The sequence below is a fragment of the Vombatus ursinus genome, unplaced genomic scaffold (genome assembly GCF_900497805.2).
Source record: "Vombatus ursinus unplaced genomic scaffold, bare-nosed wombat genome assembly UNPS02014798.1, whole genome shotgun sequence".
Classification (NCBI taxonomy): Eukaryota; Metazoa; Chordata; class Mammalia; order Diprotodontia; family Vombatidae; genus Vombatus; species Vombatus ursinus.
The window spans coordinates 78,049,197-78,058,776 of record NW_020954576.1 but is presented as its reverse complement, the minus strand read 5'-3'; the positions used below and the strand labels follow the sequence as shown (position 1 = coordinate 78,058,776).

Below are 9,580 nucleotides of genomic sequence, written 5' to 3'. Positions count from 1 at the left end.
TGAACAGAGCAGGCTAGAGATAGGAGAGTCAGGACACAAACAGAAGTTTAATTTATTTCAAAATGAGGAAAACAGCTGACAAGCAAAGACCCATTCTCTGGAGTCCTGCCCATAGTGGGAGGTATCAGCTTTAGTGTAGGGAGATCTCAATGCTTATACCTGATGGCTATGCAATGAGCCATAGCCCTAACAACGAAAGGTAACTGCAACAATGTGATTCACCCAGAACACAAATACAGCAGGTGTTTGTCTGAGCTCAGAGAATGCCTGGCTCTGGGAAGCAATTCTGAGATTTTGTCGTGGCTGAACTCAACTGGGGAGTAAGATCATCCAGGGTGCAAAGGATTGTTGTTATGTCAGCCTACTTGCTGGGCCTTAGCTCTGGGAAACAGGGTCTCTCCAAATACCTTGACATTTCTCCCTTTTGGCCAAACGGAAGGGGTCTGAAAGAAGTCCTACGCTTATAGCCAATAAAGGAGAGGCAGATATTAGGGGACCTATTGGGGAATGCGTCCCAGGCATCATTGCTAGCCATTGCTTGCTTGCTAAGCACTATATTATTATTATTATTGTTATTGTTTCTTTAGTTGAATGTAATTGTTCCATGTCTGAGAACTCTAAAGTAGTTTTAAAATGCCAAAGGCAATAAGATGAATGATTTTTATATGTGATAACTTAGAAATGCCTAGAATATCGAGTGCATATAGGCCTGCTTTCAATTCCTGGAAGATGAAACTCCAGCTCTTGTCTTCATGCTTTTTCACTGGTTGTCCTCCTTGCCAGGAATGTAATTCCTCCTCACCTCTGCCCCCCGGCTTCCCTGGTTTCCTTCAAGACAGCTCAAATGCCACCCTTCATATAAGGCCTTTCCCATTCCTCCCAGCTGCTAATTCCTTCCCCTCTCAGGTTACATTCCATCTACTCTATATGTATCTTGTAGGGGTGTATGGGAAAAGTCTGTTTCGGCGGTGGTGAGAGAGTAGCACGGTGGGGTTCCAGTCCCATTCCCTGAGCTTGGCTTGGGGTGGCGGCTGCCTCCTGAGCTTCAGGCCCACAGACTGAGGGGGAATCGAATTGCTGATCAGAGGGGGATTGCAGGGATCTCTCTGCTGGTGCAGGATTCTCTTGCGTTGCCTGTGCTTGGATCTGGGTCACAATTCTGAGTGGCAGTCCTGGGGCGAGGAGGAGCGCTGGTGTGGTGGAACTTGTAGTGGCTGTGGAGAGGAAACCCTCCTCACAGTTCCAAGACAGAAAAGAGTACTTATAGACCAGAGGAAAGGAGTAAACACCTAGCCCTTGATTATAGCACCTTGGAAGAACTGAAAATTTACAGGTCCCTAGAAATATCTCTGAAAACAGCTGCACAAAACCCCTGAAGCTTGGGACAGTACATTCTCCACACTGGAAACAGACTCCTACATTAACAAAGAGTTTATAACTCAAGTAATTGACCAGGATCATGAGCAAGCAGCGCAAAAAGAGTCAGACTATATTATCTTACTTTGGTGACAAAGAAGATCAAAACACATAACCAGAAGAAGACAAAGAAGCCAAAGCTCCTACATCCAGAGCCTCCAAGAAAAACATGAATCAGTCCCAGGCCTTAGAAGAGCTCAAAAGAGATTTTGAGAAGCAAGTAAGAGAAGTAGAGGAAAAGCTGAGAGTGACGCTAAAGAAGACCCCAAAAAATACTGAAGAAAATCACACCTTAAAAAATAGCCTAACCCAAATGGCAAAAGAGGTCCAAAAAGCCAATGAGGAGAAGAATGCCCTTAAAAGCAAAATTGTTCAAATGGAAAAGGAAGTCCAAAAGTTTACTGAAGAAAATACTTCCTTAAAAATTAGAATGGAGCAATTGGAAGCTAGTGACAATTTGAGAAATCAAGGCATTTTAATACTAATCCAAAAGAATAAAAAAATAGAAGAGGATGTGAAATACCTCATTGGAAAAACAACTGACCTGGAGAATAGATCCAGGAGAGAGAACTTAAAAATTACTGAACTATCTGAAAGCCATGATCAAAAAAAGAGCCTAGACATCATCTTTCAAGAAATTATCAAGGAAAACTGCCCTGATATTTTAGAACCAGAAGAAATTGAAAGAATACACTGATCTCCTCCTGAAAGAGATCCCCAAAAGAAAACTCCTAGGAATATTGTAACCAAATTCCAGAATTCCCAGGTCAAGGAGAAACTATTGCAAGCAGCCAGAAAGATGCTTGCCTTTTCTTTTTTTTTTAAATTTTTTTAAAAAAAAATTTAACATGTGTTTTTAAAACTTTGGGTTACAAATTTTCTCCCTTCCTCCCTCCCCACCCACCCTCATTGAAAAGGCAAGCATCTCCCAGCCTGGCATGATATACCTTTCTGATCAACCATCCAAGCTGTTTTTGGCTGGAAATTTGTTTCTCTCTGTTTTTCTGTGGGTTTTGCTGCTTTAGAATTTGTTTAGAGCCATTTTTTGCAGGTATTTGGAGGGGGTTGGGGGAGAGCTCAAGCAAGTCAGGGCTTTTACTCTGCCAGCTTGACTCCGCCCCCTGAGATGTTTGCCTTTTCAATGAGGGTGGGTGGGGCGAGAGGAAGGCAGGAAGTTTGTAACCCAAAGTTTTAAAAACTGTTAAAATGTTAAAAATAAAAGTTAAAAGAAAAAAATAAATAAATTCGTGTTAAAAAAAATCTATGACTTATGAATCAGTATAGGAAGCCGTACAGGATAGAGCTGAGTCACATGCAGGAGAGCCCCAGAGCCCGACGCACGCCCAGTAAGCACTGAAAGGCTCCACCCCTCATTTCAGACATTGCGGAGAATTGCCCCAATCCTCCTCGGTAAGAGCTGTGTCTGATTTGAGGAATCTGATATGCACCCTGGCACAGTCCCTCCCGCCATGGTTCTGCTATATGCTGTCATGCAGCTCACAGGTGAGTGATGGCACGCGCCTGGTCCTGTCCGTACTCTGGTCCTCTTAGCTGGAGCTTGAAAAAGTAAGGATTGGGGGTAGGGGGTGGGGAGAGAAACTTGGAAATAGTGAGTACTGCTCAAGAGAAAGCAGAAAGTGGCATCGAAGCTCAGGAGTCGGTGCTCACCGGTGCCTGAGGAGAGGAAGCCAAGATGCCCAAGAGGAGCTTAGCAAGGTTGTCAGCTAAACCTGTCCTTGCAAAGGTTTAACCTAAGCCTTTAAAAACAGTAGGGAAGGATAAATCCGAGGGCAAAAATCTTTCGGCAGAAAATGGAAAAACTAAAAATGAAGAGGTCCCACTCTCTGATTCAGCAGGAGAGAAAGAAACTAAATCTGAGTAACATCTTATACCAAGTCTTTTTTTTTAATTGTCCCTATTAACTTCCTTTTTGTACAATTATTTTTTTTTTATCAACTATTTTGTAAATGCCAGGGTTGTTTTTTTTTTTAAGTAGCTCTAGAAACATTTTTAAGGAGGCAATCCTACCTCATCATATTAATTATTTTTATTTTGAGTAGTATTTTATTTTTTCCAATTATATGTAAAGACAATTTTAACATTCATTTTTTAAATAAAATTTTGAGTTCCAAATATTCTCCCTCCCATCCTCCCCTCCTCCCTCCCTAAGACAGTAAGCAATTTGATATAGGTTATATATGTGCAATAATGTAAAACATATTTCCATATTAGTGATATTGTGAAAGAAGAAGCAGAACAAAAGGAAAAATAATGAAAAAATATAGAAAGTGAAAAATAGTGTGCTTCCATCTGCATTCAGACTCCGTTTTTTCTCTGATGTGGATAGCATTTTCCATCATGAGTCTTTTGAAGTTGTCTTGAATCATTGTATTGCTGAGCATAGCTAAATCAATCACAGTTCTTCATCATACAATATTGCTGTTACTGTGTACAATGTTCTCCTGGTTCTGCTCATTTCACTTTGTATCAGTTCGTGTAAGTCTTTCTATTCTGAGAGCATCCTGCTCGTCATTTCTTATAGCACAATAGTATTCTATGACAATCATATACCACAACTTGTTCAGTCGTTCCCCAACTGATGGGTATCCCCTCAATTTCCAATTCTTTGCCACCATTAAAAGAACTGCCATAAATATTTTTGTACTTATAGGTCCTTTCTCTTTTTCATTTCTTTGGGATACAGACCTAGTAGTGGTATTGCTGGTCAAAGGGTATACATGATTTTATAGCTCTTTGAGCATTGTTCCAAGTTGCTCTACATAATGGTTGAATCAGTTCGCAATTCCACCAACAGTGCATTAGTATCTCAATTTTCCCACATCCCTTCCAACATTTGTCATTTTACTTTTCTGTCATATTAGCCAATCTGATATGTATGAGGTGGGACTTCAGAATTTTTAAAAATTTGCATTTCTCTGATCAATAGTTATTTAGAGCATTTTTTCACATGACTCTAGATAGCTTTGATTACTTTGTCTGAAAACTGTTCATATCCTTTGACCATTTATCAACTGAAGAATGACACTTCACTTGACACTTACTAGCTGTGTGACCCTGGGCAAGTCACCCCAATTGCCTAAAAAAAAAAAATTTTAAAAAAAGAATGGCTTTTATTTTTATAAATTTGACTCAGTTCTCTATATATTTGAGAAATGAGGCCTTTATCAAAGAAACACTGCAAGAATTTTTTTCACAGTTATCATTACTGTGTGTTTCCTTCCATCCTATTTCCACCCTGCTGTTTATCCTACTCTCTCTCCTTTCACCCTGTCAATTCTCAAAAGTGTCTTGTTTCTGACTACCACCTCCCCTAATCCACTCTCCTTTCTATCCTTTTCTTATCCCCTTCCCTTCCTACTTTCCTGTAGGATAAGATAGATTTCTATATCCAGCTGAGTATGTATGTTATTCCCTCTTTGAGTCAATTCTGATAAGGTTCCTGAGCTCTACCCACACCCTGCACCCTGTCTCATTTTTATAGGGTTTTTTGGGGGAAACAGACCTACTTCTATCTGTGCCATCTTGGAATTTCTTCACTAACATATCCAAATCATCTCAAAATTATTAGCATCTTTTTGATGTTTTGTTGGTCTGTAACTGCGGAGGTCTGGAATTTGTCCGAAATTTACATATCATAGGACCAGAACCCTGACAGCAGCACCTGTTTGGCTTCTGCTGATTCAGCACATTAGCAGGATGTGAATTTTAGTTAATATCTGATACAGTTTGTATCCTATTGAGGCAGCTAGATGGCTCAGTGGACAGGTCACTGTGCCTGGGGAGTCAGGTAGGCCTCAGTTCAAATCTGGTCTCAAATACTTACTAACTATGTGACCCTGGGTAACTCACTTAAACCTCTGTTTGTCTTAATCCACTGGACGAGAAAATGGCAAACCACTCCAGTATCTTTGCCCTAATTCCCAAAACCAAAATGAGGCTCTGATGCCAATTTCAATCCACTTTCTAATATACAATAGTAGCTACCACATGAGCTGAAACTTGAAAGTGAGGATTCAGATAGATGCAGGCAAGCAAAGTATACTCTCTAACCATAGGTGAAGATATGGAAATGGGAAATGCAGACGTTGGGAAATGGTTAATAGTCAAGTTTGTCTGGAATGAAGAAAGCATAAAAGGAAAGAACATACGAAAGTTAGAAAGGCTCCAGAATTTGCATTTTCATTGTAGAGGCAACACCCCTGAAGGCTTTTGAGCAGGGAGGGTGATAGTTGGCTATGTGGAGGATAGACCAGAGAAGAGAGAATAGAAATAGGGAGATGAATCTGGAGGCTATTAGAATAGTGCAAGCAAGAGGTGGTGAGAACCTGGTCTAGTGTGGTGGTCATGTGAATAGAAAGAATAGATTATATATGTTGATGTTATTGTTCATCCTTCATTCTCAAAGAGGACTGATGACATCATGAGTGTGATGTCATGATTTGCACCATGAATTGGATTTGAGTGAGGTAGAGCTGCACAAAGTCACCAGCCTCACTCTGTCCTCCAGGGTCATTGGAGTCCAGTGGCAAGACAAAGGTCAGGATGACTAGCGATGCCCCAGGATGCAGTGGCTGACCATGGCCTTTTAAAATCAAGGTCTTTCCCAGGTCTATAGAGGTAGAAGTGATAAAACTTGGTGACCAATTGACTGTGAAAAGTAGGAGAGGAAATGTCATGGTTGAATACAAGACTCCACACTTGGGAGACTGAGATCATGGTGGGTGCCCTCAAGAGAAGGAGAGAAGTCTGGAGAAGGTTCAGGTTTGGAGGGAAAGACACATGAGATTGATATGCCTGTAGTACTTGTAGGTAGACCTCTTTCAGGACCTTCCTGTATTTTTAATCCCCTTGTCTGTCTCAGGTGAGTAAGGGGCCTCTTTTCCTATTCTCTGATAAGTCTTATTCTGTCCTTTCACAGGTATTGGCATCACATCAGGGAAGATGTCTTCTCTGAACAGGACTCTGGGAGATTATGTTCTGTTGCGCCCTGATTCAAAAATTGGAAACGAGACCATGTTGACCAAATGGTATTTTCTGTCTAAGAATCTGAGCCTACTCACCATCTGGTCAGGGGAGAGCAGTCCCCGCTGGATCATTCCTCGGAAGGAATACAACGGGAGGCTGTCTGTTTCTGATGGGGAGTCTCTGAAGATCATGAATCTGACTTGTGAAGACAACGGATATTATGAAGCTCATATCATATCAGTCTCAGGAGAGATATATATTGAAAAGTTCAATTTAACTGTCCTTGGTAAATGAGCCACATGTCTCCATTTGGACCCCATCTTGCTACCACACGCTTGTACACTTTAAAAAACTTCCTTCCATTCTCCTATCTTCAGACCTTTTCAAAATCTGGGTCCCCTCCAACTTTGCGTTTTAGAAAGGGAAGGAAGGACAGAGCTGCTCTTTCCTTACATAAGTGAAATTTAGAGGATAGAAGACTAAGGTTGAAAAGACTATCCCAAGGTCACAAACTTAAGAGGCAGCCCAAATGAATGAATAGGATTGACTGAATTATAGACTTACCTTCCCTGGAGAAGTATGTGAAGGTCATTGAGCTGATCAGTCGCTCATTCCTTCCTTAGCCCTCCCTGTGGGAATTGCCCTAGACTGAGGAATGCTCCTTAAGGGGTGAATGTGCTCCTGAAGTAGTAAGGTAGAAACACCATCCCTGTCTTCTGGGTGCACCCTCATTGACAGGAGAGAGACGAGATGTAGGAGGCAAGGACGTGTACTTGAGGAAGAGAACTGGTGCGCATTGGGAGAGAAGGAAGGCTTTTTGGGGAGAAATTGAAGGAGAACTGAAGGAGCTTAGTAAATCCTGGGTAGGCAAGAACTCTAGAAGAGATACTCTAAGATGCTGCCTATTGTCCTATCTTATTCATAGCTTATCTGATCATCTTTATATCTCTGCTCTCTGTTCCAACCATTTAGGTCAGGGGTGAGGAACCTGTGACCTCAAGGTTACATGTGGCCCTCTAGGTCCTCAAGTGTGGCCCTTTGACTGAATCTGTGAAGTTTGGATTCTGTCAAGGGCTGCACTTGAGGACCTAGAGGGCCACATGTGGCCCCGAGGCTGTGAGTTCCTCACCCCTGTTCTAGGCCCTTTTCTCTCTTCATTCCTCATCTTTCCATACTCCCCACTGCCATTTTCCTGGTTCTTGTTTACCTAGATGCCAAAAAAATTCTACAAGGAGTAAAATCTCTACTACTCTGTCTTTCCTATTCTCTGCTCCGTCCCATCCCTGCACCCCCTCCCCACCCTTGCTTCCTTCACATACTCTCATCCCCTATCCTCCTTCCCCTTTCCCCACAACAGATTGATTCTGGTTGATCCTAACTTCTTGTTTTAGGCACTGTGACTATAGAGTCTAACACAAATCCATGGATTTGGTTGTCCCTGCTTGGCATCCCGATGTTCCTGGTGGCAGTTTGGTGTTTTCCTCATAAAGTAAAGAGTTTCCCTTGCAAAATCAGAGGTAACCTGAATATAAGAGGGATTATGGCTGTGTTGGGGCAATGGGACTTGGGTAGCGAATTGCATTGGTTTTACTTTTTGGAAAGGGGAAGGAGGAGTTGGGCCCTAAGTCCTGGATATTCTGGTCAGTAGACTAACTTCATAGAATGGATGCGACCAGTTTTCTTGGACAGTCATTCTTCTCATTCCTAGGCATTCTCACGAAAGGAAACATACAAGCAGTAGTGTATCACGGGAATGAGAGAAGACTAGAGGAGGGCTTGACAACTTGACCAAATGACTTCCATTCAGATCAAAAAACACACTGAAGACACCTATGAGTAAGTCAACTCCTTGCTAGCCATTTATCTATAGGAAAGGCACGAATGAGGCCAGTCAGGTATGGGTAGGGGGAAGAACATGATCCTGCCTCTTGGTCTTAGTTTTATTCTTATATCTTTTCCTCCTTTAACCCATTTGGGGATTGAAAACTGAGGGTGCCCTAACCCACTGTAGACAGTTTTCTGGGAGGGTATTCTCTAAATAGACAGAGATAAGGTGCAGTTGAGCAATCAGAAATTAAACAGCAAGCCCCAAGAAATCCCAATTCTAGGTAAGACAGCCCTCCGACAAAAACCTTGCCACTGGTGACCAGGAAATCAAAGAAAGAAAACAGAATTAAGTCTAAACTAACTAGTCAGAAAAGACAATTCTGTTTCAGGGCACTTGGGTCAAGAAATCTCCTTCTGCATAGGAAATGCTCATTCTAGCCAAGGCTGGAAAAAACAGATGTGTTTTACGTTATTGGGGAAAAATCCTCTAGGGTTTTTTCCTCTAGTATCATGGTTAGGTGTCTGAAGGCTCCTTTGCCTTTTAAAAGAGCTGTTCTATTGTAAGAGTTTTCTGGGTAATAATAGATAAATGAATGAACAAACAAACGAATAAATAGATATATTTTTAAAAAGAGCAATAGTGGCAGAACCCAATCATCCTCTTATGAGAAAGAAGTAGCAGCTCAGCTGAATTTTCAGCTTGAGCCAGGAGCTGAGAGCAGATGGAAGCATCATATCCCAAAGTACAACTTCTTATAAAAATGCAGAAGTAAAAAACCACCTTAGTAGTGTCCTTGAGACCTTTTAAAGCAAAGTGTGTGGGTTTCTGGCAGGTGTAAATTTTTGACTGATGAGTTGACAGCATAGAAAAGTCATTTATACAGACCCTCATGTTCCAGAGAGCCTTGCCAACTGCAAACACAAGATCATGGAATTATGCTGGGCAGAGTCTGCATGCCACAGGAGACCAGCTGAGAGCAACATGGACAAGAGCAACCCAACAAATATCGACCAACAAAGACATTGTCCATCCTAAAGTCTTAGAGGCTTGCACTGATTTTTCCAGACCTGTGCCCTGGGCACAGATTACCACAAGTGTGGCCTACACGTGTCCATGCTTCCCTTTGATGGGGTATATTGGTGGCAAACTCTGCCTTAGATTTATAGGGGGAGATATATCATTACTTCTCTTTACCGGCCTCTTCAATGTCATTCTATCCAATATCCTCATTCCTCCCCTCTCCTACTGGAACTCCATCACATCAGCACTGATCTCTGATAAGTGAGCTTTCATGTTCTTGTCCAGCACCAGGACTCCATGCCATTTCCTGGGATCTCCATGCTAGGCTAC

General features: G+C 41.9%; 1 long non-coding RNA gene across 1 annotated transcript; it reads left to right on the top strand.

Moving 5' to 3' along the window:
* Window positions 1-6,487: 6,487 nt before the first annotated feature.
* On the top strand, window positions 6,488-9,367 carry LOC114049634. The gene is made up of 4 exons (XR_003569888.1): window positions 6,488-6,688; window positions 7,794-7,919; window positions 8,111-8,238; window positions 9,129-9,367. It is a non-coding gene; the product is annotated as an uncharacterized LOC114049634 (long non-coding RNA).
* The last annotated feature ends 213 nt before the right edge of the window (window positions 9,368-9,580 follow it).